Source organism: Callorhinus ursinus, unplaced genomic scaffold (assembly GCF_003265705.2).
Source record: "Callorhinus ursinus isolate GAN/ISIS: 27379988/994484 unplaced genomic scaffold, GSC_fseal_2.0 scaffold1, whole genome shotgun sequence".
In the NCBI taxonomy this organism is placed as follows: Eukaryota; Metazoa; Chordata; class Mammalia; order Carnivora; family Otariidae; genus Callorhinus; species Callorhinus ursinus.
The window spans coordinates 96,587,954-96,608,813 of record NW_027397063.1 but is presented as its reverse complement, the minus strand read 5'-3'; the positions used below and the strand labels follow the sequence as shown (position 1 = coordinate 96,608,813).

Sequence of the window (20,860 nt, the reverse complement as noted above, 5' to 3'; positions counted from 1 at the left end):
CAGATAGAAGAGATGTAGGTGTTCATCAAGAACGTGTTGATTAAATGACAACTCTTTTCCCCGTCGCCGGACCCTCGCTTGACACGTTCCAGTGGGGCCTGGGTTTCTCTCGGTCACTCTGCTTTTCGTCTGGCTCAGGTGCAGGGCTTTTTGCTGCCTCTCTCCTCTCAGAGGCCTGGATCACCCTCCCTGTTCCTGCTTTTAATGCTGCTGGCTCCTGCTGCCGCTAACACCGCTTTTAATCTCCTCCGTCCTCCTCTGCAATCTCTTCCTACTTCATCTCTGCAATGTTCTTTCTTGTCGGCTGTCCGCTCCTGAAGTCGGCCGGCGCTGGTGTGGACGCATTGAGCTTATCAATGTCGGGGGGTGGGGGGTGGCAATGAAAACACTACATGGCTGTCTTAGAATTGATTCCGCCAGTCGCCACAGTCCATCCGACTCTACCTGTGGCGGTCCTTTCAGAGCACTTGGGGATGCTGAGTTCTAAGTAAAGGGCAAAGTTTTCCCCTGGTACCTTTTGTTGGGGAGCCATTCCAGAAACGCCAGTATTAGGGAGATTGAATACCAAATAAGTGCTATTCGGCCGCAATAATTTCTTTCAGTGTGCCAGTGGGTGTCAATTCAGGGGTTTGTGGCGTTTGTGGCATTTGCTCCCGGTTGCCTTGTTTGTTTGTTATGCAGCAGGACGGGGGGAGGGGGCGGGTGCTGCACGCGCATGCGTGCTCAAGGTGCTGGTGTCCATTGCGCCATCGGGGCAATGCGGAGTCTGTACTGATGAAGAATCAACGTGGGACTTGAACAGAATTGAGAAAGGTAATCATCACTTGAGAGCAATAAACTCTGTCTTTTAGATCCATTTTGGGAGGTCGCTTAAGAAATATTTTTGTCGAGTCTTTCACTGTTGCTAATTTTATAACCTCACAAAGATAGTGTCCATGTGCTAATGTTAGTCTAGGAAATAATTTATCTCGAAAAAGAAATGAGAGTGTGCTAGAAAGCAATCCCCCACCCCTCCACGTTCTCCCAATAAGAAAGTTGAAGAAAGTGTTTTTATTAACTTTTTGAAATACATCTAAGAAACTTTAAGCCTTTGGGATTTCACAGGTGGTAGACTTTAGCATTCCATAACTGATCTGGGCTTGGTAAGAGCTGTGTACATGAAAATCCAGAAAGCACCTTTTCCACTCATGGGATAGAGACTGGTGGGCAGAAAGGCCTGATTCAAAGTGAGGAGACCCATCCCACTTGGCCCCTGGTAGCGGCAGATGATTTCTTAGTGCAGAGAAGGGGTTCTGTGGGGCTGAAGCAGAAATTCTGGAAACCAGATAAATAAATCTCTACTGAAGTTATTTAGAAAAAATTTTTTTTAAGATTTATTTATTCATTTTAGAGAGAGAGAGAGCGGGAGTAAAGACAAAGAGAGAGAATGATGCCCTGCTGCACACACAGCCTGACTCTGGGCTTCATTGCAGGACCCCAAGATCATGACCTGAGCCGAAATCAAGAGTCGGACACTTAACAAACTGAGCCACCCTAGAAAATGTTTTTTATATTGCCATTATGTAAAAACCTCTTAGCATATTTGACTGTATAGATACATGATTTTGCTATCTGATTAGGGACACTACCCACCCTAGAAAGAGATGTTTAATATTCATTGGTCTCCAAACTCACAAGGACACAGAACAAAAATTACTTCTATCCCAGCTTTCTCTAACAATTCCCAGTTTCCCCTAAAATATTCAGATCCTAAGGTATGTTTCAGTTGCCTCTTAATGTTCTCATTCTTTCTGTGTTACTGCTTTTAGGACATTCCTGGCAAATCGGAATGTCAGACTTTATCTGTGGCTACATATATTGTATATTCTACTTAGGATCTTGAGTCCCCCAACTATATAGAAATATAGGTACATTGTTGGCTCTTTATGCTCTGATCAATCAAAAGTGCTTCTTATGTCTTTTTGTCTGCTTTTGGAAGATGCCTTAGAATTCTAAGAAGTACTTTTGGGACCAGCAACATGGAAGTCACAGTGCTGAAATGATTCTTGCTCAGATTTATTTGTTAAACTCCTTTCAGCTTAGGCAGCAGAATTAGATCAGCCAGCATTTTTGCTAAATCTGTTTTGTGGGGCTTGCATATTAACATCAATTTACTGAAGTCACAATAAATTATACAAAGCATTTGCCACAGATATTGTGGTTGTTTCAACTTGTGAAAAAGTCACTATTTCCTTGCACTTTGCAACTAATCTACTTTACTGTGGTAACCTAGAGAGGACCCAACTTGGAGATGTGTACTTTATCTTTCTGATTCTTTGGCCATCCATGATTTCTGTGAATTTCCAGATATTGTATTTTCTCCTTCTGTCAGGTCCTAGAAATCGAAACCTCCAACTGAATTTCTAAATGTTTAATGGGAGTAAAATCATATTTTTCTCTAATGCCTTTGAATCTCCAGAGTCCAAATATTCTTACATCTATGTCAATAATTTGATATGAAGTATTACAAAAGTAAAATTTTAAAAACAACATATACATGTATTAGTATTTCGATAAATATATAGCAAGAGAAATAAATAAACCAATAATCAGCAACAAAAAAACACATCATAGACTCTGAATAAGAATAAAGAAGCTTCATGGAAACAACGCTTTTTTCAGGGAAAATTGTGGTGGATCCTCCCTCAGAATTAGAACATTAGAACAATTAACAAATGGTAACTGGTACTCTGCCATTCATCCATAAAAGTGAATCTTATGAATTAATAGCTTATGGTATGTAAAACATTTGTAATAATTGGCTAATAAATTTAATGAAAATTAACAATAGTGTTTAAGTTAAGCCTACCTGCATCCTTAGAATGTGGGGAACAAATATGAGGGCACTCTGTGTTCTCAGTATCTTAGCTTACTAAAATTTATAATAGCTTTATAGTCAAATTGAAATAGATTGCTATGTTCTTTTACTCATTGGTACTTTCAGTTTTAAAAATCAAAACGGTGTTTTTTGTTAATCAGCTAAATAAAACTGGCCCTAGTTGTCATTTGGAATATTGCAAAGTGAGGGAACCAAGTCTTCTGTTCTGGATTGTCATACAGAATATCAAATAATCACTTTAGGATTCTAAGCATGAATTTTACTTTTATTTCTTAGACTCAGCCACTAAAGAAAATCAAAATAGCCTCTTGCACTTTAGCAGATCTATATGATTTTTAGTACTTTATGACAGACCAGTAATGAGTATTCCCAAAATGTTTTTGTGAAACGGAGAAATAAGAGCCTCATTTAAAATTGCCTACTTTGAGGCTGAGAGCCCAGGAATACACTGTGAGTAAATAACAGGGTTGAGACCGGCCCCTAAGCCCCTGGTCTCAGCAGGTTCTGGAGTGGGAAAGGCAGTCCTAGAACCTGTACAAAGAAGAATTCTTGAGTCATAGCCCTTTCTTCACCTTTCTAATATGATGGAGGGCAGAGAGGGGCTCCATGCTTTTTCAAGACTGTAGCAGGGAAATTATGGTTAGGGAGCGTCATGTCTATTTCACTTTCTTTCATATTGGGTGTGTGGGGTGGATTTATGATCTCTTCAATGAATAACCTAAAATACTATTTGTATTTTGAACTGATCATATGAATGCTTAATCTCCTGCTCTATGTATTGGAATGCCTGGGAGGTTATTGTCCTCCCAATGACCTTTCCCAAAATCGAATCCTGAATCTAAAAGCTGTAACCTAAAACCCCCAATCATGGCCTTAAAGAAGTTTCCCAGAGAGAATTAGGCCATTCCTTTTTCATTTCTAAACATATGGGACTCATGCATGCATTCAGAAACTGTGGTATCCTTGGCCTCAAGCCTCCCTGAATTTTGGGATGCGTGGATAAGCAATAATCTCTCGGTTCCAACTTGACTGGAGCCTGAACTCAATCTCACCTGAAATTAGTTTTCAAATCCAAATGCAATTAAAAACAGATGTTCCCAAATAGACTGAAAAAAGTTGTGTGGGGGGGGAATCAGGTTCACTGCCTTTAGGATTGGTTGAATTTTTCAGGTATTTGTAATCAACAGGAAGGGAGGCAAAATAAGAGTTGTTCTCCGGGAGTTTGCTCTTCTCCTTCCCGCCCTCCATACTGAACCCTCCAAGTGCTCAGAACCAGTGCCTTTTGAGGAGATGTGTTATGATTTGCCCAGCTGGGCTTTTCTGCCTGATCCACTTCCTAATCTGTTCTAGCTCAAGACAAATTGGCATCCTATGTTAGGCACTTAATAATTCTCATTGCTGAGAATGAATTTCTATATATAGAGGAAGGGACACATAAAAAATAAATTATTATCCCAAAGTAGGAGAATATTAAAGATTCTTGCCCAGAAAGTTTCATTTAACACATGCTATAAAACTCCTTATAAAGCTAGCCTAATGGCAATTCAGGAAACATTAGTGAGTTTTGGAAGGTTTTTTTCCCCCCCATTGAATCAAAACCCCATTAAAGTATGCATGGTGGGGAAAGGGAGGAGAAAGCTCACTTGTGGACAAATAGTACCCATGAACTTTAATGCGTTAAAATGGATTCATAAGTTCTTCTAAGATGAAAAACATGTGTCCAGTTATTGTGAGATTCACCACGCCTTACAAGTTCGGAACAGACCATCCTCATGTCCTGGTGCTAAAATGAGTATGTCTATTCTCAGAATAATTTTCAGCATTAAGTCTGGTCCACCATTTGATTTTTAATCTCCTCTTTTATCCCTGAAATCTTGCATTCCTGGTGCACTTCATCTCTTTTGTGCGGAATAATATCCTTCAGAAATCTTTGATGCATTGGTGAATTAAAAGAAAAAAATGAAATGTAAGTGCTTGCTCTATTTGTCATTTTTAATACGTTTTGAGCCTCTTGATTTATGATGAAGCATTTCTTAGGAGAGGAGAATGTTTAAGGTGGTATTTTGAGCTCCATTTAAGGCAATTTAGTTGTCATCAGGCCTCCTCACCCCATAACCTTCCAAAGACCTTGCTTCATAAATTGGACCCAAACAATTGGCTTGTGTTTCGAGTAGACAAAGCCTTATGGAAATGATCCTTGCTAAGTGTTTTTATTGGACATCTGGGTAAGAGTTAGCCTTTGTCAGACCAGTCACAGACCACAGCTAGCCCTGACTCCTACAGCCTTGGTGGCAGTTTCTGCTCTTAGAAAACTCTCTTAAAATTCTTTTGGATTGAAAAGGAATGAGATTTGGATTCCTTTTCCTCCGCTTTCTGCTTTGATTCCTGATTCAGTCAGCAGCCGAGATGAAGGGTGTTCATTCCACGCCTCCCTCATCTTTAGGTCAGAACCCTGTGTTTAGTGCCCCACCTGCCCTCCTTCTGTGGAAGTAGATCCTGGCCCTGGGGAGTCTCGAGACCCTTGTGGGGTCCATGTTATGCCAGGGTGTTGTGGTCCCGCTAAGGAAGGGCAGAAGGATTTCAGGACCCCAAAGGTACCGGCTTGGAGGAATGACTTTCTTCACGCTCGCTCTCAGTGAGTCATCCTGATCCAAACTAATGTGAGGTGCCAGAGCATAGACCCTCCCCAGGGTTGATGTGAACCTAGATGAGAGAGAAAGAAGAGAAGTTAGTACAAGGGCACTGCATTTAATAGCAAAATGTATCCTTTATGTAAAAGAAATAAGAGCCATGCATAGAGTATCCCTTGGGGGTGATTACCAGATGAAAGGAGGAGGCATGCTCTAGTAGTTTTCATTACTTGTGCCGTAATACAGAATTTTATATTTGAAAAACACTCCGGCCATGAACTTCATTTTACAAATTCCTGTGCCAAAGGCAGAATATCTCCTGGATGAGAACTTCAGTGACAAAGGCAGGAAGTGACTAGGCCAAATATGAAGTAAATTAGTAAGTAGGTAAGTAAGTAAATAAAAATAAATAAATAAATAAATACATAAAAAATGGGAAATGTTCAGGTTATTCAAAAGATGAATTTTATTCTTGCTTAACCTGAGAAAAATGTCCATCCCCCATAAGAGAATGGATTCGCATGTGATTCCAGGTGCTGACAAGAATAACACACAGTCCTAGCATGTGGTACCCTTCTTTTTATTATCACTCTCCTGAGAGTTCTGGGCTATTTTAAGTGTGAGGATTTAAGTGCACATCCTACAGAGAAGTCTGTTTAAGCCCTTCCAGTGGGCGAGCAGTCCAGAGACCTATTTTTTTTTTTTTTAAGATTTTATGTATTTATTTGTCAGAGAGAGAGCACAAGCAGGAGGACTGGCAGGCAGAGGGAGAAGCCGGCTCCCCGCTGAGCAGGGAGCCTGATGCGGGGCTCGATCCCAGGACTCCAGGATCATGACCTGAGCCAAAGGCAGATGCTTAACCGACTGAGCCACCAGGCACCCCTAGCCAGAGACCTAATTAAATGAGGTTTTCACCCCAGCCCTCATGATGCTTGGATGTGACTTCAGAAGGCGGGTGATATGTCACTACAGTCTATTGGTGATACACAGAGTTTTGAAAACATTGAACCGTTTAAAATGTTTCCCAGTTGACAGAGCAGTTTCACACATGGCATCTCCGACTTGCTGCTCTTTTGAGGGAAGGTCCTCGGGGGGTTCAAAGAGCAAGACATGGTCTTTGCCTGAGCGAGTCCCTGCACAAGGCCCCCCCAGAGCTTCCAACCTGAACTGTAGAACCAAAGATTCTGCCTCAACTGGCTTTAGGGTCTTTGCACGTGCCTGTCAATAATGGGAGGAGTTCCATTACATCCATAATAGCCTTTCCAGCTTTATAATTCTTTGTCTCTTCTCTATATTCAACTCAAGACCTTTCTTTGTTTGTTTGTTTAATTCCTTTGGGGGTTGAACATCAAGGAAAGCAAGTGAGCCAGGAAGGAGGCGAGGAAGGCAAACATCAGGAAGGGGAAACAAGAGTGAGAAAGAACTTGGAGAAGAATGAAAGGAAATAAGCTTACAGATAAGTAATGGGGTGACAGGACTGTGGGAGGCGGGTTAATTTCCCATATCTCAGATTTAATACAAGGGGGAAATAGCTGATGATTTGCAGTGTAATTCTGTAAGTAGTGTCAAAATTAATAATCCTTTTAACTTTTACCTTAAGAAAAACATTCCAGATGACTGCACAGTTCATTCTGTACTGCAGAGACCACGACAGCCCAGTTGGGGGGTGTTGGAAGGAAAACCATTACTAGTTCATGAAGAGGTATCCACTTCTGAAAGCCTAAAGCTGACCCTCGGCCTCTGTCCACGATGGTGTGGGGAGGAACGTCCTCTTGTTGACGCTCTTTGGGGGCAAGGACAGGTTCCTGCCTTTTCCTCCCTACAGCGTTTTCATTTTTGTTTTTTTATTTTATTATGTTATGTTAATCACCATACATTACATCATTAGTTTTTGATGTAGTGTTCCATGATTCATTGTTTGTGCATAACACCCAGTGCTCCACGCAGAACATGCCCTCCTTAATACCCATCACCAGGGTAACCCATCCCCCAACCCACTCCCCTCTAGAACCCTCAGTTTGTTTCTCAGAGTCCATAGTCTCTCATGGTTCATCTCCTCCTCCGATTCCCCCCCCTCATTTTTCCCTTCCTATATCTTTTTTCCTACTATCTTTTTTTCTTTTTTTAACATATAATGTATTATTTGTTTCAGAGGTACAGGTCTGTGATTCAACAGTCTTATATAATTCACAGGCTCATCTTAGCACATACCATCCCTTACGTTCTGCCCCAGCCAGGTCCATTGGTTACAAAATGAAGAATCTGGTTCCCGCCAAGGTTTTTCGCAATTGGCTACATTTTACTTGATCTGAATATCTGTAGGAATTACTATCTCTATTCCTAACTTCATTCAGTAGTCAGCAGTGGTTGTTATTTCTTTAATGTACAGAATAACAACAACAAAAACCCACTCAGGTATGTTCTGGGTGATACCCTGGTCTCTTAAAGCAGACAGGGGTTGAGTGTTAGCCTTCTGCTGTGGGTAATTGTAAAATGTTCCATTTCCTTGTGGGCTGCGAGGAACATATTGATTATCTGTGGAGTGAACTGGTTGTGGAAAAGATTGCAAAGCATTTTCGAAACAGAATTTCCTGGTGCGAGCAGGAGTTTAATAAACATTGGATCAAACGCTGTGGAGAGGACTGACCTGTGCCCGTGGGTGTGGCCAGGAGGAGAGCCCAGGGCAGACCTTCCTCCCCAGCCTGAGGTGATGGGCTGTGATGACCCCTGCAGTGTCTCCAGACAGTGTCTCTGTTTAGGACTTTGCCTCTGAGGCCATTTGCCCTGAGCTCTTTGGGAAGAAACGTCATTCCTCAAGCCTGAGGTCTGTCACCTGCAGCCCCGAGCTTAGCAAATCCTGTAGGTGGCTCCTGTGCCTTCTTTGTTTACAAAAACCACACCTCCATACAATCCTTCATTGACAAGTCAGCTTACACGGAGTCCCTCCTAGCTTGTGCAAAAGGCATGGGGAGTTGTATCCTTGATTGGAAAAGTTACATAAAATGAAGAGTCAAACAATGAATCATGGAACAGTACATCAAAAACTAATGATGTACTGTATGGTGACTAATAAAACGTAATAAAAATTTTTTTAATTAAAAAATAAAGTAAAAAAAATGAAGAGTCATCTTTAAAAGATAAGACATACATGCCATAAACATTTCTTTCAACTTAAAATATAAATTAGTGTATTCATTCAGGAATCATTTGATGTAGGAGCAGGAAAGTCTTTTTTTTGAATCTGGGTCTGATACTGGAGCTGTCTTTCACAAACCCCATTTATAAAGCACCATCTACAGTATCCAGTTTTTGGCTTCTTTAAAGCTATGTCTTAATTACAAGAACTTAAAAACTCGTACTGTCATCTGAGAACGAGGCCTCGAGATTGTAATTATTTCTTCCTTGACTCTTTTTTTTTAGATTTTATTTATTTGACAGAGAGACAGCGAGAGAGGGAACACAAGCAGGGGGAGTGGGAGAGGGAGAAGCAGGCTTTCCGCTGAGCAGGAAGCCTGATGCGGGGCTCGATCCCAGAACCCTGGGATCGTGACCTGAGCTGAAGGCAAATGCTTAAGGACGGAGCCACCCAGGCGCCCCTCTTCCTCGACTCTTACGGTTGTCTCACTCAACGCTTAATTTAGCACTACTTTGCGGAGCTCCCTTTTGACAAGCCTTTCCAAAGCAGGCTTACTCATTTTCACATAAACGCTCCCTTCCCTTTGCATTCATGATTCATTGCTCCACGTAATTCTTAAATTGTGTACGTCGATGAAGCCCAACAAGGCATATATAGTTTAGGGCTCAAAAACAACAGATTCTTGGTGAACTCATAACTCAGAGTAGAAGCCCATTGGTTCTAGAGAGAGGCCTGATCGTTGCCAGCTCTCAGAGTTGGGGCAGGGAAGGGGGAGACTTGCAGAGGCTGTAAGGGACCACCCATCTGTGGAATTTGTGAGTGGGGGCTGTGAAGCAGCTTCTACTCTAATAAATGCTCACCATGTAGAGTATAATGTGACCGTCCCCAGTTGAGGAACAAAGATAAAATCCAGTTGCTGCTAAGTGTTATGTGCAGTAGAGACAGTCAGCACATGGGAGGACAGGTTACTTCTGGGTGGAATAAGCAACCAGAATACAGTTGTTAGGGGTTTAAGTGTGTTGCCACCAAAGCTCATCTGTTGAAATCCTCACCTCTAATACCTCAGAATGTAATCGTATCTGGAGATAGCATCTATAAAGAAGTAGTTAAGTCAAAATGAGGTCAGTAAAGTGGGGCCCTAATCCAGTATGACTGGTGTCCTTATAAGAAGAGGAAATTTGGATAGAGACATGGACCGAGGGAAGACGATGTGAAGACATGGAGAAAGGGGCCATCTAGAATCCAGGGAGAGAAGCCTAGCGCGGAGCCTGTCCTCATGGCTCTTAGAAGGGACCAACTCTGCTGACACTTTAGCCTCAGACTTCCAGCCTCCAGGACTGTGAGAAAACAACCATCATTTCTAAAACCACCCTGTGGTACTTCATTACAGTAGCCCAAGCAAGCTAATATGGAAGTCTTTATGGAGGAGGGAGCATTTGATACGGGCTTGAAAGAATGGGTAGTTTATCGATACGGGCTTGAAAGAATGGGTAGTTTATCAGTGGCCAAGATAAAAGGAAGGAAATTCCAGGCAGATGTAAGAGCAAGAGCAAAGGCTTAGAGGTGGGTATTTGAGATATAATAGGTATTTGAGATATAATAGGACTGTCTGACTAGGGGAGTATTACTGCTGGGCTGAAGTAGGACAGCCTAGAACAGGTAGGTCAGATCTTCAAGGTCTTGAGGGTCATCTGCAGGCAGTGGGGACCCACTGAAGGCTCCAGAACAGTGACACGGTCAGTGCAGCACTTTGGAGACGTTATCTCGTACGCAGTTGTCAGAAAAGGTCTGACACCTGCTGAATCCCTGTGGCCGTCGGCATCAGGAGCATGACGGGATCCCAGACGTGGCTGACGATACTACTCAGGGCGAGTGGAATTGGTGGGAGAGAGTCAGGACTCACCACTGCATGAGAGCGAGAAAGCATCACTGCTTATTGAAGTTCCAGCTCTTACCACCACACCCCTGACAACCCCCTGCCAGTAACAGAGAGTTGCCAGGCTTCTTGACAATTATTTGCTTCTGAGTTGAGCAGGGAATGGACACGTGAGCGGAAGAATTCAGGAGGCATGCTTGGTTCTGGGCTTCTGAGGAGAGTCCCAGCTCAACTCTTGCAGGGAAACTAAACTTCAGCTCATCTTTGGTTTTATGTGACACTGCTCCCACTGAGGTGTTGAAGCTGAAAGCATTTTATCTTGCATGCAAGTCTTAAAAGGTTATTGATCTGTACATTCTAACTGCTAGAGAGCCCATCAGATTATTGGTGCTTAATAAATTTTTTAATTAAATGCACTAATGTCCTTTTCCATGGCTTTTGTTAATACCTGTAGCCTGTTGGATCAGAAGAGGTTTCTCACACCTCCATTGACACTACACTAGCTGTTCTAGGGCCTTATGACAGTTTTAAAAATGGCTGCTCAGAAAGGCTTAGTTAAGAACAAGGCCCCACCAAGAGACTCTGATTCTGTAGGTCCTGGGTATATCTATTTACAGAAAGTCCTATGGATGATTTTGACGTATAGCTAAGGTTGCAAAGTCACTGATTACTGTCAACTTTTCAAACTTTTATAACGGTTTTGAGAGCAAGGTTAAATTTGATACCAAAGAATTTTAATCCCCACGATTCTAATTTTATCAGACTTTGTTAGCTTATCTAGTAAAAGCTTTGCCAATCTAAGATTCAAACTGGTAACTTCAGAAAAGCCACTCCTACTTTCCACTCTAATTTAAAGAGATCCCTTTCCCTTCCTCTTGATTCCTTCAAACCAACCGAACAAAACAAAACCATGTGAATAAAAGACAGAAAATCCGTTTACTAAAACAAGTCTCTGCCTAGAACCACCATCAACTAATCCTGATTCCGCTGAAATACCAATCTCCTTATGAGAAACATATCAGGTGAGGATACTGTCCATAAATTTAGGTGTGCACGAAATGGAGCTTTATTTTTCTATAACTCAACTCAGTTTCTATTTCATGCTCCATCCCATTGGGTGGCAAAATCTTAGCCTTAGTCAATAAAGAGTATTTTCTACCTCTTTCCCAGAGGTTGCCCTAAGTTATTGGGAATTTAAATGATACCAAGGCGCAGGGATGGAGCCGTGGCGAGGAGGTTATCCATGAGATTTTCTGTTCCTGCTGGCATCCCTGAAATGACCTCATTCCTGTCTGGTCCTTGCTGCTATGTCATCCTCACACCCCACTGCAAGGCGTGTGTCTCCACTAATTCATGCATCTCCTGGGCATAAGGGCATGAGTCTGCTGCTTCCACCCCACCCTGGGCAGGGGCACACCCTGTGGTTGCCTCTGGCAAATTTATGTTGATATGAGGGGTAGCCATTTCCACTCTGAGATAGTGCCCAGGAAGGAGGGATAGGTTTCTTCCATTCCCCTGTGTTTGTGATTGCAGGCGCCCCTCCCTCGCTCCAAGCATCTCCTCCCCACTGCCCCCCCACCCCCACTCTGCTCCAGGGACTCTTTTCCAACCTCTGGGGCAGTAAGCCCTGTACTTCCAGAATCAAACACGATCACAAGTCTGTTACATTGTTTCTGCACAGGCATCCTTTGGGTTTTCCTTTGAGGGTTGGACCTTGGAACAAATCAGAGAAAATGCCTTGTTTCTCTCTTTAGGCACCATCACTTGTTCCCCGAGGCAATAAGCACCCAGCTGAAAGCATCAGGTTGACACTAAGGAATAATGGAAATAGAAAGTTAGACCTCTGAAACTTATTTGATTTAGCTTTGGCTGAAATTGTGATCAAAGCTAGAGGATCACAAGCTTTAGTGATCAGTTTAATGAAAAACTTTGAAGAATGTTGGCACAGTGCTTGGCGAATACAAAGCACTGAGTTAGCCAGAACATCTTAATCTATAATGACCAGAAAATGTAAGATGTTTACTTTAAACACACTAAGAATATAAACAGCAAGGTTGGAGTGAAGGTCTTCTTTTCCCCCCATGTTTATATTTATTCCGTATCTTGTTGCCATTAAATCATTCTCTGACTAGTTTGCAAGAATTTCCTTGGAGAAATACTGACTCTAAACTTTATTGTTATCTTCTCTGGACTATATCCTTAATCTCAGAGACATACTTGCTTGGAATGGGAAATTGCATTTACTCGCTATAAGTTTGTGAAAGGAAATTGAGTTTGATAGAATGTTTATTGCTAGAAATCAAGTTCACTCACCTAAAGTTGTAATGTACACACCAGCTCTGTAGCCTCTCTAACTTCATTCTGTTACTTTACTCTTATATAAGAGCCTTGACTTCATTTAGTTAAAAAAACATCAAGCCCTTTGCTTAGCTTCCTCCCCATAAAGCTTTATGAAAAACTCTAAGACTCTAATGAAAGTAGTTTTAAAGAGCAATGTGAATTCAAGTTTTTCCCTACTAGTGAAAAAAGGAAACACCAAGAGAAAAAAACCACGGATCAATACTTGGCACTGTTATTCTGCATAAAAGTTTAAATGTCTTTCTAACATGTCTTAGTGGCAAATACACAACTTTAGAGTGACACCATTGAAGAGGACATAGACCAAAAAAAAGTTAAGGAATGAGGACACAGTTATATTTCGTTTCCCCAGTCAAGTGCCCAGTTCTCTCTTTGTATCCCAGGTGTTACCAGTATAGGAGAAAGTAACTTGGTAAAATTCATTCACATGAATGCATTGGTTATATCCTATACCACCTTTGTCTCCCCCATTGTTATATAATTTCACAAGGGCAGACATTTTCTCTATTCGTTGTTTATTTCTTGTATCCCCAGGACTTCCTCCTAAAGGAATGGTAGGCAGTCAATAAATATTTGTTGAAATTAAAAAAAAAAAAAAGAATGAATGAATGGATTCTCCCAGACTTTCACCCTGTATCTTTGAAAGTACTGTTAGAAAAATGTCAGGTTTGAGTACAAAGGTATACAAAGTTGTACAAAGGTACATTAACAGTGGCGATTCTTAGAGCAAGAGCCCTTCCCTAGATCCCTTAAACTAGCCCTTCCCTTCCCTAGATCCCTTAAACACCTTACTGGTGTGATACAAGAATTCTGTGCCAAGCTCGCTTGTATCCGCCCAGTTTTGAGTAGGTAGGCTCAATCCCTCTGTCTGTTAGGACACTACAAATATTTTCTTGTGAATAGTTGACATAGTTTTGGTATGTAGATGGTCATTGAATTGTGTAGGTGAGGCATGAAGGAAAGGAGCAAGAAAACATTCTATTCAATAATTTTCATCCCTTTTGTAGTATATTTCTGCAAGGTCACATGTCTGCCAGAGATTGAAGAAGGTGGAGATGCAACTATATTGGATCATTATAAAAGGACCCAATTCTGCCCCCGAGACATTCAGACCTGAATTTTAATTTAAATATCTTGAAGTTTAAAAGTTCTGGGAAGAATAACAATAATTCTAACCTTTTTCCTTTTCATTATACTACAGCTTTGCATGTAGGGAGTTAAGTTTCATGTTTGGCAGGGGTGAGGGGCACGTTCATACTCCTGTATGTAGACATTGCTTTTTGCTTAATAAAATTTTGAAACTAGATTAACACTGATGATCTTAAATGCCTCCTCTAGGTATAGAATTTCACTTTCTTTCATGATGAAGTTGAACTCCACAATCTTTAGTTGTTGTTCTTGTTGTTTTTTAGTGTAAAAGACAACATTTCAGGCACAACTTATAAAATTTTGAACATTCTATATCTACAACATATTTTCTTTAATTCATGATGAGAGAATTTTGATTAATAATTATCATCACATGTATTTATGATTTATTATAACTTGTTAATTTGCTTTTCAAGGATCAAAAAGTTTCCATTAGCAACATGTTGGCCACCAGAAATACCTTAAATGTGCAAAGTTAGCTGGTCTCATCCTGCTGTGTGCTGGTTGCCTCAAGTACACATTTTCAAGTGGGTGGAGGTGCAGATGCCGAAAGAGTCACAAAAGGGTGAGATCTTTTGGACTTGAGCAAATTTAGTTCACCAAGTTTTCCATGGAATATTGGCAAGACTTTGCAAGTTGGTATTCTGTTTTGAGATGGAAACCAGCATTCACTGAAATTGAAGTGTAAACATTGGGTGATATTTTATTATCAATATTCCCATTCTCAGGATGCTCTAACCTCAACAAATTCATTACCAGGAAGAAGTTTGGACTGTCACTTGTGGGGGCCCCTGCACCCTTTATATGTCTCATATTCTTCAGATAAGTGAAATTGGCATACTGCATATTAAATGTGTTTATACCATGTTACACTGAATATTTATAAAAAGAGATTTCTTTTTATAAGTCACTTTGAAGATTTACCTTGATCATAGATGCCTTCAATCTTGTCAGGTTGATATATAAATGTCATAACATAACTGTGATTTTTATATTGGCTGAGTCAAGCAGTGTATATAAAAGCAATTAAACCTTCTGGAGCAGTCTACACTGAAATGTGTAGAATTAAAAAAAAACAAAAACTTTTTATTTTCCAATAGCGTGGTAAGTGCGAAGCACCTAACATTTTGTTTAGCACGTCGCAGGGCCTCAGTGAATGTTAGCTATTATCTTTATCAATCTTTCAGGTTCCTGTTATTTGGAGGTTTGTATCTTTATTTTGACCAGTGAAGGCACTTTGCAAGTGATATGTCATACAACCTAGAAAGCTAGAGCTAAAAGGATTGAGCTAATCTCCCCGTTTTATAGATGTGGACATTGAGGTTAAATGACTTAGACAGAGTCATACAGATAAAGCAGAAGGCCTAAAATGAATCCCCTGACCCCCAGTCTGCTGTGATTTCCACCGGCCCAGGTCTGGAACTTTTCAGACAGGGAGAGCCTGCAGGTATGTCTGAACAAGGCCTCTGATACGCTCTTATATCTGCAAACATCAGGGAAGAGCAAGATTGGGTTTAATAGCTTAAAGAAAGAGGGACACACCCCATAAGACTCCACATCCATTTGGGGCTCATTTTAAAAGCCTGAATAAAAATACAGTCTTTTGGAACCACTTAATTTTTTGGTCGTCTACTGTGGGAACAATTCATAGCTTTAGATGAATGAATTGCCGAAGGGCTGTTTTGTCTGTAAATTCAAGTAAATTGAAGAACAAGTCATCATGAAATGTAAACACAAGATAATGTTCCTGTGTTCCATTTTCTTTTTTCCTGAAAATGTGGGTGACAAAGATCTTCACATCCAGCATTACTGTGGAAAAAAATTAAGTTAGCCAGCACTTCTTATGAAGAAAGCTATTTCCCCCACTCTGTAGGAGATCCGATCTAGAGAAATTGAGGGCCAAAGAGATTATGTCCTGAGGTTGATTTTTCTTCTATTTTTGTTCCCACTGTGGTTCATTTTGAAAAATGTAAATCTGTTTAAGTTTTAGTCGCTCAATTTTTTTAAACCGGCATCTTCAGAATGTTCTTTAATATCAAGGGAAATTAAAATGTTATATTGTCTTCACTCTTTTACCTTGGGATTTAGAGATGTTCTTTTCAAGGTATGTGATTGGTCCTAAGCTGACTCCTCACTTGGTCAGAATAAATTGAGACTGAGCCTAGCAGATGACCAGGGAACATGTCTCTGCTATTTCAAGAGATAGCAGCACCCCTAAGGAATTTATTTATTTTGTAAAGATTTTATCTATTTGTCAGAGAGAGAGAAAGAGAGAGCACACAAGCAGGTGGAGCAGCAGGCAGAGGGAAAAGCAGACTGAGCAAGAAGCCCCATGCAGGATTCATCCCAGGACCCTGGGATCATGACCTGAGCCGAAGGCAGACGCTTAACCGACTGAGCCACCCAGGCGCCTCACCTCTAAGGAATTTAGATGCAAAGTTCAAAGAGCTTTAGACAGGGCATGATTGGAAGAGCGTGATAAAGAAGGCTCTTGAGAGTTTTGAATTTTGAATTACCCTTATTTTAAAATTAGACACAGATGGTTGGTTTAGAACGGCTTGCCTTAGCTTTTAGGTGAAATTCTTTTAAAACAGGAAGTAAGTTTACTTTGCTCACCAAACTTCCAAGTGGCTCAATTTCAGGTTCTACAATAATTTGATTATGAAGTCACATATGACAAATGGATTTCCAACCAGAATTTCTTGAAAATAATGGTAAACCCCTCCAGCAGTCCACTAAAGCCAGGCAGTGTTATAATAATTGGTAAAGACCTTGTCTGATGCCCTGTAATAACTTATAGAGCAAATCACCAAGTCCTCATCTCACAAACTGGTGACAAATGTTAGAGAAACATATGCTTCCTATTGTTTTACTCATCTTTTAAAATTTTGATGTAAGTGTAAAAATAATGAGTTTCACAAAAACTGGCAGAAGAACCCTAGGATTTTTTTTTTTTAAGAGAATATCCTAGATTTCCTAGACTCTATCAGGTTCCAATTTCTGCCACCTCTATTATGCTTGGGAGGTCTCATTATTGCAAAAATGACTGTTGGGTTTCCTTTGACTTTGGGTTCTCTGAATCTTGCTAATCGGTTCTTTTTTTGACATTGCAAATATTATGAGGACTTTATATTATCAGGAAAGGGAAATACATAGTTTTTTTTTCTAAGCTAAATCTTTTTTGTTGTTAAAAGTACCTACAAATGGATTATGATTTCTTTATCTTTCAATCTATTTCCTAACAGTTAATGAAATAAAAGTTGCCAATGCTTTTCTAAATCAGATTACTGATTAAGCAACTTCTCCTTTAACACAGTACCTTAGGATTCTTTAAAAAACAACAAAAAAGCCCACTATGAATGATGTCTGAGAGTGATGGTTTTTAGAATCAACATCAGTGTTCATTAAAATAAGCTTAGCCTGAGGTAGTCATGAAATTTTCCAAATAGTGTATATGTGTAGTAGAAGGATAAAAGTGGCCTTAATTTTCAATCAGCAGACACTTACTGAGGACTCGTCATTCGAAAAGAGCTGGGAAGAATTGAAGAACAATGTCATTGTTTCGGAGCGTCTCAAAGTGGAGTTTATAGAATACCTGCAACAAACCTTCATTGAAAATGCAGATTCAAGGGCCCCACTCAGACCTACTGAATCAGAGCATCTGGGGTGAGGCTTGGGAACTTGCATTTAGCAATAATCATGTGCATTCAAAGTTTGTAATGATTAAGCTAGGGGCTCATATTTTCTATATGGAGAAACTTACTTGCAGGCAATGAACTGGGCTGCAACAATGTTGTAAAATCTCTTAGGACCAAACAACTCAGGAAGAGAAGAAAGAGCATGGTTCTACATAAGCCCCTCCCGTGTTTCTACATGGAAAGGAAAGGTGAGGCTTTCTCCAGGTGTAAGCAGGTTATCACCATCAATATCAAGCAGTGTCTGAGAAGCTGAAGAGTAGATCCCAAGGAGAGTAGTAGATACCCCAAGTCATCCCAGCCAAGGTAGCTGCAGTAACTCTGGTCCACATACCTCTCCTTTCTATCGGCAACATTGTCATCCTGCTCTCTCAAAGCTAAAGCGTCATGCATCCAGAGTCTCCCCTTCCCAAGCCCAAACTTGTGGAAATAAGAGTGAGAGAATTGGAAAGGGAAAAAGAGCTTATTGTGTGTAATTTAGGCCCAGAGGCAGCATGGTGTAGGTGGACAGAAACCTGGTTTCTTGCTCCAGTAATAGTTGTGTGATTGTTAGTGCAAGAATTTCTCAGGGCCTCAGCTTTGTTCTCTGTGAATGAAGAGGTTCTCCATAATTTCTGTGCGGCATTTCAGCTGGGAGACTGATTTGATTTGTGAGCATCAGTGTCTTGTCTAATTGCATGGTTGTTTAGATAGGCAAAGTCTAGCATCTCATTGTCCTAAAGCCTCTCCAGCAATCTAGTCAAGAAATGAAATGTTAGCATCTGCGTCCCTCCTTTTGATGGTGTGGTGGTTAAGAGAACAAGCTTCAGAACCAGGTAATCCATGGTCTCAACTCCAGCCGTGTCACTCCCAGCCTTGATTTCTTCATTGTTTAAATCGGGATAGTCATACGCATCTCACTGTACCACTGAGAAGCCTAAATAATGTCTGTAAGATGCCAGGTTTAGGCTTGATATACATAAAGGGCCCCAGAGTCAGATCTTCAGAAGGACTACAGACACCTTAGTTCTTCCATCATGAACTTCTGTCTTTGAGTAGGGCCATGTTGGAAGAGGAAAGACCATCATTTATGTCAATTTACAATCTTTAAAAAATGAACCGTCTAATTCATTGCAGTGAGGTACCTTGCATATTTGACATCTGGAGTGAATCATTGCTTAACACTCCCTTCTTTGTAGGATAAAATTATTTTCAGTAATTAATTTCAGCAATTATCACAATAATTTGCAATAATCATTTTCTTGATTTGTTCTTTAATTTTAAAGCAAATAATTAATAATTTAAATAATAATTGAAAAAGAAGAGTGAATTGCAAATTTAAAGAGAATTTGAATTCAGTACATGTCAGGTATGAACTAAAATGTGCACTTGCCAAACAAAATATCATACCTCACCGTTCAGTTTCCTTATTTTCAATTTAAAACACAGAATCTCCGCATAAATGACACAATCGATATACATCAAAGATCTTTATATGTTTGGTTTTACAATCACTTAGCAGCTATTGTTTGTTTTAAATCTACTGTTTAAATGCAGGAAAAGATGCTACCACCAGGGTCGGAGGCAAAACCTGTTCTAGAGCCAGTTGCTCCAACAGTTTCCAATGGTTCCAAACTTGCTCTAGAACCAATTTCTGGGGCTGAGTCCACGTATGTTGGGGGGCAAGGGCGGGGAGGCCCGTTGTATAATTGGCAGCTCTTCCAATTAACTTCCAGATATAATACAATGTTTATTAGAGGATAAGTAATTTTAAAAACGAGAAACTCCAAAGCTTACATATATAGTATTTATACCCAGTAATAACCACAATAGCTCTCTAGAACTTAGACCAACAAGTGATTTTTATGTTGGTCTAAATTGTTGCAGAACCGAGGGACCCGCACGAACCAATTTAGGCCATGTCCCTCGGCCTCAGATTCGCCACCGCCATGGCCAGCCAGTCGCAGGGCATTCAGCAGCTGCTGCAGGCCGAGAAGCAGGCCGCCGAGAAAGTGTCGGAAGCCCGCAAGCAAAAGAACCGGAGGCTGAAGCAGGCCAAAGAAGAAGCTCAGGCTGAAATTGAACAATACCGCCTGCAAAGAGAGAAGGAGTTCAAGGCCAAGGAAGCTGTGGCTCTGGGATCCCATGGCAGCTGCAGCACCGAAGTGGAGAAGGAGACCCAGGAGAAGATGACCATCCTCCAGGCCTACTTCCAGCAGAACAGGGATGAAGTCCTGGATAACCTGCTGGCCTTTGTCTGTGACATCCAGCCAGAAATCCATGAAAACTACCGCATAAATGGATAGGGGAGGAAGGAGCAGCTCTGCCTGCAGATTGGCATGTTAGATGCCTTCATGGAATACGAAGCTTCAGCAAAGCTTGAGTAGTTACATCCTTGTGAAAAGGCATTAAATTATTTCTGTATATCATGTAGTAGGTCCCTTCACTTCTTGGAGAATAGCAAATCTAGCTTCTTTGTACAAACGTAGAGCTTATCCAAAGATTTTCTCCTTTTACCTCATGTTTCTTAGAAATTTAATGTGTGTATGTTGTCTGTTTTCCTATGCCTTTTAGCTCAAGCAACATATGTATCAGTACTTTTTCTTTCTTAGATGTAGTAAAAAAAAAAAAAACCTGTTTAAAGAAAGAAAGGGATTAATTTTTTTTTTTTTTCCCTAAAGCTTTCTTGAAGGTCAGGGGCTTTCTCTATGAAAAAGTAGTAAATAGTTACTGTAACTTGTGTGAAGCAGCAGCCGGCCTTAAATCGTCCTTTCGGCTAAGGGTGGAACAGCGCATACTGGTATATATTGTTCGGGCTGCTCTTAGTTTCTCTTAACCAAAATTATTAAATGATAGAATTCAAGAACTTGTATGCATTTCTTACTTGGGTACTGATAATCATTTGAAAGTAAAGACTTTTTTTTTTTAAAGATTTTATTTATTTGACAGAGACACAGCGAGAGAGAGAACACAAGCTCAGAGAGTGAGAGAGGGAGAAGCAGGCTTCCTGCTGAGCAGGGAGCCCGATATGGGGCTCGAACCCAGGACCCTGGCATCATGACCCGAGCCGAAGGCAGACGCTTAACAACTGAGCCACCCAGTCTCCCCGAAAGTAAAGACTTTGTCATGCATTTCCACAAAAATAAATAAATAAATAAA

The 20,860-nt window shown here is 40.7% G+C and overlaps 1 pseudogene; it reads left to right on the top strand.

Annotated features, from left to right (window-relative positions):
* The first annotated feature begins 690 nt into the window (after positions 1–690).
* LOC112822287 (V-type proton ATPase subunit G 1 pseudogene) lies at positions 691–20,622 on the top strand (annotated as a pseudogene).
* Positions 20,623–20,860: the final 238 nt, after the last annotated feature.